This window comes from Dipodomys spectabilis, unplaced genomic scaffold, assembly GCF_019054845.1.
Source record: "Dipodomys spectabilis isolate Male_0828 unplaced genomic scaffold, ASM1905484v1 ptg000434l, whole genome shotgun sequence".
Lineage (NCBI taxonomy): Eukaryota > Metazoa > Chordata > Mammalia > Rodentia > Heteromyidae > Dipodomys > Dipodomys spectabilis.
The window spans coordinates 80,173-87,655 of record NW_024871111.1 but is presented as its reverse complement, the minus strand read 5'-3'; the positions used below and the strand labels follow the sequence as shown (position 1 = coordinate 87,655).

General features: G+C 35.0%; 1 non-coding gene and 1 pseudogene across 1 annotated transcript; both read left to right on the top strand.

Moving 5' to 3' along the window:
• The first annotated feature begins 875 nt into the window (after window positions 1-875).
• Window positions 876-972, top strand: LOC122097777 (annotated as a pseudogene).
• Window positions 973-5,574: 4,602 nt separating this feature from the next.
• LOC122097780 lies at window positions 5,575-5,681 on the top strand. Its single transcript, XR_006145587.1, has one exon. It is a non-coding gene; the product is annotated as a U6 spliceosomal RNA (small nuclear RNA).
• Window positions 5,682-7,483: the final 1,802 nt, after the last annotated feature.

Genomic DNA, 7,483 nt, shown 5'->3' with positions numbered 1-7,483 from the left:
TTATCTCTACCTCAGTGTTTGGTAGAGTTGGACCTAAAGCTTTACCATTTGAAGATTTACAGCCTAGTGGCAAGAGGAAACACTTTGATTAAAACATTAACAATTTAAGGCCTAATACCGAGGAGAGACATATAGACTTCTCTTGTAACTCTGAAAATATTTGGTGATAGAAATGCAGTAGTGTAAATTACTGCCTGGTTGGATGGTAGACTGGCCAGGACATTAGTTAATCATGCATATGAACAATTTTTTCACCTTCTTGGCTTTAGATACTTTTGAAATATTAGGTATAATAACCAATTATATTTTGATAAAATACCTTCTAGCCTAAACATTTCTATCTGAACTGTTCCTGTCTCTATGATCCCTTGTAATTAAGATTAGTTTTGTTCCAGTAAGAAAATCTATGCTGTCAGGGTAAGATATTCTGGTTCGTCTGTTCCTAAATGGAAGACAGGTAAAGGGTCAGGTAGACATTTGTGCCAATAAGATCTCATATAGGAATTTTTAAGCTGCAGAAGTTTAGAAGTAGCTCTTAAGCAAGGCTTACTTTGAATCCTTAGCTCCACAAAGCTAACTCAGCTGATAAATAAGTACTTGAAAAGCCATCACCTTTGGACCTAGCTTTAAATTCTTCAAAGTATGATGAAATCTAAAATGAAAAAGACTTAAAATACTCATTGACAAAAAAATTGCAAATGTGAGCAATCGAACAAACAATATAAGTTTTTTTTCCAATATATACAGAATTTTAGAGAAGTAATATCAATAGCATTTTTAGGAACAATAAGTTTTCCTAGTTACAAATAGTCAACCAAGGATATGTGCCTGTATAAAGATTGCATCATTAACTACTTAAATTTAAAGGATACTACATGCTTCAACAGCAAATCTACCCTAATTGCAATACAAAGTTTAACACGGCACTTGCACAAGGATGATATGAAAATTTGTGTAGTATTCCATATTTTTCATTCTTCAGATGCAAGAAATGAAAAACAGTTATTAAAAATTGATTACAAAAATACAGTTGTAACGATACATGTTATTCATTGAATTGAAAGTTAGTTTGACATCAGTGTATTAAATCATCACCTTAGAAAGGCCTTTACATAGCATAACCTTTACAAAACTTTTGAAATTAGATAACATTTTCAATTTATCCCAAAGAAATAAAATACTATAAGGACCTAGGGGAAAAAAAAGAATCTTAAACTATTTCTATATCGAATGCTATCTGAAATGACACATTTATTAATGAACCTATATATTATGAAACAATGTAGAATTAAAAGTATTATATCTAGGAGATAATGAAATAGATTATGGATATTATACAAACAGAATACAGATTACTTTAAAATATCCTTTTTCAGACAAGCAACAGAAATATCTTTAGTTTCTGTATTACTCATTTCAACAGATAAGTTAAAATTATTTCTGATTATAAAAATCACAAACTCTGCAGAAATCATTATAGATGTATACAAACAAATCTTGAATACATTTTGACATCGAAGTTAGGCAATTCACTTGGAAGAATAGCATGGAATCCATGAATATTTAAAGTAAGATATTAATGTGGTTTTGTATTGTGAAAATATTTTGTATGGACACAAAGATGGATAGGTATTTTTGAAATTTAAGAAACTTAACCAAACCATTATGACTTAGGAGAAAAATTTTTGCAGCCTTCCACAACTTCAAAGAGGTGATACATACTTAACCTTTTGGCAATATCAAATGCAGCTTCTTCCAAGTTGTTCTTGACCTAGTTTGATATAATATTTCAATAGAAGCAGATCCAGCGTACCTTTGTTATTTCTATTCCCAGCAGCAAGATGCAAGGTTGTCAAGACTTCTTTAGTTTGGGCATTGGTATCTGCATCATGATGCAGTAAGAAAGAAGCCACTCTGGTATTATTCCACATATAAGCACTATGTCTAAGTATCTACTGTAGGCTTCTGGATGAAGAGAGCTATACTCATCATCATCCCTAGTATTCACATGAGTGGCCTTTTTGGAAAGTAGTCTCTGCACTGTAGTAAGCCGATTATTTTCAACAGCCCAATGAAGAAATTTGCTTGGACACTTCTTTATTTTTTTCTAGCAAATGATACCATTCCTCACTTTTTCATCTAGTTCCTTGTCTTCATCAGAATTGCCTAACTAGAGACTTTGAGTACCAGTGGGAATGAGGTGTACATGTATTCCCTAATAGTTCACGTTGGTTGAAGTAGTCAGAAAAATCCAGTGAATTTTCTACTTCTGATTTTTCACCATGATTTTTTTCTCTTTTTCCATTTTTACTATTTGAAATTATTCTAACTGGAGAATAGGGAATGGATAGAGAGCAGAAGAAATAAATCCAAAAACAATCTTCACAGAAGCAAATTCTCAGAGCTATTTCATGACTTTGCAAAGGATAAAGTGGCTGAAGTTAGTATAAATTTAGAAGTATGAAAATGGGAGGGGGACCAAGATGGCAACAGGGCAGTAGGGAAACGCCATAGCTCTCCCCAACCAAAAAGAGAGTTAGAGTTCCTAAGCTTAACCTCCCCAAGAGACCGACAAAAACAAAAAGATGAACACCCAGAGAAATACAGGAGGTGGAAAATAACAAAAAAGAAAGAGAGACAAAGAATTTCAGAACAGAGAAGCACGAAGACTCCACCTCCAGTGCTTACTGGTGGCAAGCAGCGCAGCAGGGGCTGCTGGAGTCCCAGAGAAAAAGGAGGCTGCCTGCAGATTACCCACACAGAAGGACTTAAGAAAAGAAGAAACAAAGAACTTCCACCCCTCTGGTCGAACCACTATTAAATAACCCCATGCTGCTGATCACATGTATGGTGTATATGTGTACACCATTATATGTTACAGACCGTGATAGACAATTTGCTCCAGGAAAGCTACAATGAGTTTGTGACTTTAAATGAGCATCATCATCCCAAAATACTGTGAAAATTGGCAAATTTTGTAATCACTTAATTACAAAAAAAAAAAAAAAAAAAACCCAGAAAACTACAAGTGGAGCTATGGCTCAAGTGGTAGAACATGAGCCTTGAGCTGAATTGCTCAGGGACAGCTGCCAGGCCTAGAGCTCAAGTCCCACGACTGACAAAAAAAGAGAGAGAGAGAGATCTTTCATGTGATGGATTCTAACATATTTATAAAATTATGTTTTTATTGCTTTGTATGTCCCTCCCCCATGGTATAACCCCTGTTTTCACTATATATGAAGTTGATGTATGTGGAGGAGAAGGGAAAAAACAAATCGTTAAAACAGAGATACAGGAGGACCCATTTCAACAATGAGATGTACAAGTCTTCATGTCGAAAAAAGAACTTTACAACTTTGGTTGGGGGGACGGTGGGGAGGATACGAAGGGATCGGAAGGGGAAACAAAGGTAATGTGCTCATTATCTTACCCATGTAATTGTTACTCCTCTGTGCAGTATTTTCACAATAAAAAGAAGTATGAAAATGACAAAAATGTAAAAAGATATTCATATATCTCATTATATAACCCAAACCAGAAAGCAAATTTTGTTTAGATCATTTCTTAAAACATAGTCTTTCAGAAGCTGGGAAGGGGGCTCAGTGGTAGAGTGTTTGCCTTGCATGCATGAGGTCCTGGGTTTGATTCCTCAGCACCATAGAAGAAGAAAAAGACAAAAGTGGTGCTGTGGCTCAAGTGGTAGCACCATCTTTGAGCTGAAAAGCTGAGGGACAGCACTCAGGCTCCAGAGTTCAAGCCCCACAAAAACAAAAACCAAACCAAAAAACTAAACAAAACACAGCTCTCACATTTGTAGCCTCAATTCTGTAAAGACACTGCTTCAGCCTAGGACTAAGATTTTAAGTGTATACATTTATCAACACTTCTGATTCAGATTTCTACTTGAGAAAATTTTAAATCAATATTTTGTTCTTAATTTTTCTCTTTGTACATTCACATGCATCAATAAAAAATGGTGTGGACATCCCAGTAACATTCTCAAAGTACCTCCTGATGATGAGTTATGAAAAGTTGTATTCTATTACAAAAAGGAAAACAATGCTACAAATAAAGAAAACCAATAATTAATTATTAATGTTTAATAAATTAAAAACCAAACACCAGTGTTTCCAGTTTTTGAAGTGTTCTACATATTAGATTTTCCTATTTACTCATATTCCTGTACATTTAAAACTGGCTAAGATTATGATTTCACAAGAGTTTTGTAGGCTACGGGTAGCCTTTAAAGTTACCCACTAAGGTTACTCTTTCTTTATGGCTCATCTCATCATTTGTATATGGCTTATATCATCATTTGTTTCTCACTAACATATAAAAGAAGCCCTCAAGTTTTAACAGAAACTGTGTAGTTAAAACCTTAACTCTTCTCTCTGTTTCTTTACACAGACTTTGGAACTTCTCATAGTAAAGTTTCTATAAACTCTGAAATGTACATACTTAGTAGTATATGTCTGCTACCATAAATCTTAAATACTTTATGGAAAAGTTTTATGACCTGCCGAACAGTCTTAATTTTGGCATATATAAGCAAATTCCCAAAATTAAACATATTTAAAACAATAAAATTTTTTTATTTTTTCATTTTTTTTTTATTTAATTTTATTTTATTTGAGAACATACTGTACAGAGGGGTTACAATTACATGGACAGGATAATGCATACATTTCTTACCAAGCATTGCAGCCTCCTCCTTTGTTTACCCTTCACCTCCCTTCCCAGCCTCCCCCCTCCCTCCCACCCAATCATACCCCCCCACCCCCCCCCCACCGACATTGTAAAGCTGGTTTTGACATGACATTTTGTACTTCTCATTGTTGCAACAGGTCCACCTGAATCCTTAAACGACTTGTTTGTCCCCATCTCCTCCACATGTTATACTGACATCAAATATAGTGAAAGCGGGGGTTACACTGTGGGGGAGGGACATACAAAGCAACAAAGAAATAATCTTATAAATGCGTTAGGAACACATGCATGAAAGAAACAAAAACATTAAAATACATATTTGAGGTTTCGTTTTCCTAACATCACATTATCTGACTTTTTCCGCTTGACTCATACCTATACTAGATATTGCAAATAAGGGAAACCATGGGACCTGTGTTTCTTTGGGCCTGGCTTACTTCACTTAATATAATTTTTTCCAAGCCTTTCCATTTCCTAACAAATGGGGAAATGTCATTGTTTCTGATGGAGGCATAGAATTCCATTGTGTATATATACCACATCTTCTTGATCCATTCATCTACTGAGGGGCATCTGGGTTGGTTCCAAAACAATAAAATTTTTAACAAACCTTAGCACTTGCTACAGTGCTCATTATGACAGGTGCCATGTATAGAATAATTGAATTTCTACTCTTACACATCTCTTGAACAACAAATATCTGGAATTATTTTGTTTTTGACATATCTAACTTGACTTTATTCTTAAATGTGTGCTTACATAAGAAATATATGGTTCTAAAATTTCACGACAAGTCTTTTGAACTTATTTTTGTTGAATTTTCTAGTTTAGGAAAATCAATTCCACTTTATGTATAAAAAATGTTCTGTGCTCAGTTTGGCAACACATACACTAAAATTGGAAAAATACAGAGAGAATTAGCATGACCCCTACGCAAAGATGACATGCAAATTCATGAAGATTTCCACATTTTTACAACAACAGATGCTGGAGGGTATGTGGACAGAAGGGAACCCTACTCCATTCTTGGTGGGAGTGAAAACTTGTTCAAGCACTTGGAAAGAAGTATGGCAGTTCCTCAAAAGATTCCACATAGAGCTCCCCTATGACCCAGCAATCCCACTTTTGGGCATTCATACAAATGATCAAACAAGACCATACTATAACTACCAGCACAGCTATGTTTATTGCAGCATTATTTACCATAGCTAAGATAGGGAACCAAACCCGATGCCCCTCAGAAAATGAATGAATCAAGAAAATTTGGTGTGTGTGTGTGTGTGTGTGTGTGTATGTATTTTCCTATCTATCTATCTTTCTATCTATCTATCTATCTATCTAACTACACATACATATATATGTATATAAATTTGTATATATGTATGTTTATATACATAAATATAAATATAGATTGGAATGTATATATATGTAAGGTATCCCTTACTTGCAATAAATAATATAAGCAGAAAACTGGGATAAGCAGAAAAGATCAAAAGCTATATGCATATTACTAAATAAGATGATGTTAAGCTAAATGAACCCCAAGATAAGGACAGAAGTGTTTTTTTTTATTCTTTCTTACTGTTGTTTCTAACATATTTATAATGTACAATGTGATTTTTTTTTGTTTTTTATTTGGTCCCCCCCACAGTATAAGCCCTGTTATCACTGGATTTGATGTTGGTGCACCTACATCCTGAAAATACACTTCTCTAATTTGGGGAAGGAAAGGGAAAAATCAAAATGCTTAAATAGAGATAAAAGTTGAGCCATTGTAACAATGAGATGCACAAGACAACATGTTGGGGGGTGTGGGGGTGTGGGGATGAGAAGTGTACTTGTGGAGGTGGAGGGGAAGGGATGGTGGGGGGAAAACAAAGGAGGAGGTAACAATGCTTGATAAGAAATGCACTCATGACTTTGCTCATGTAACTTTAACCCCTCTGTACAGTACTTTTACAATAAAAAACATTAGAAAATGTTCTGAGATGGAAGAGTTTATTTTATTTTACCCATATAATATTGTTAACAAAGAAATTAATGGGGGGGAGGATTGGGTGGGGGGTCAGGGGGAGTCTGGGAAGGGATGGGAAGGGGAAACAAAGGAGGAGGCTACAATACTTGATAAGAAATGTGCTCATTATCTTGCCCATGTAATTGTCACCCCTCTGTACACTATTTTCACAATTAAAACACACACACACACACACACACACACAAACAAAAAAAAAGAAATTAATGGAAAAGACTGACCCAAAGATATTTTGAGTAAGTGTGTGAGTGTGTGTGTGTGTGTGTGTGTGGGTGTGTGTGTGTGTGTGTGTGCATGCCTGCATGTTGGTGTGCTCAGAGTTTTAACTCAGGGCTTCATGGTCTCGCTAAGCCTTTTCTCTCTAGATTGGTGAGCTACTATATGAGCTACATCTCCATTCCTGGACCTTTGCTAGTTTATTTAAATTTTGGAAAAATAATCTTAGGAATTTTTTGGCCTGATTGGCTTCCAACTCTTATCCATAATTCTCAGGGTCCTGAGTAGATATGCAGAGTAAACAGGATTACACGTGTGACCAACCATCACAATGCTTTCAGAATAATTTTAAAAGTAGAAAAAAATTTACTTCACGGGGGGACTGTTTTATCATTTCCTACTTTTAAAGCATTTTGAAGTGATTATATGTGAATTTATTTCATGTTGAGATTCTTAAAAGAGAGTAAGTGATAGTATTTAAAAGTTTTAGTACTTTTTAAAAAGAATACTGGAACTGTGGGACAGAAG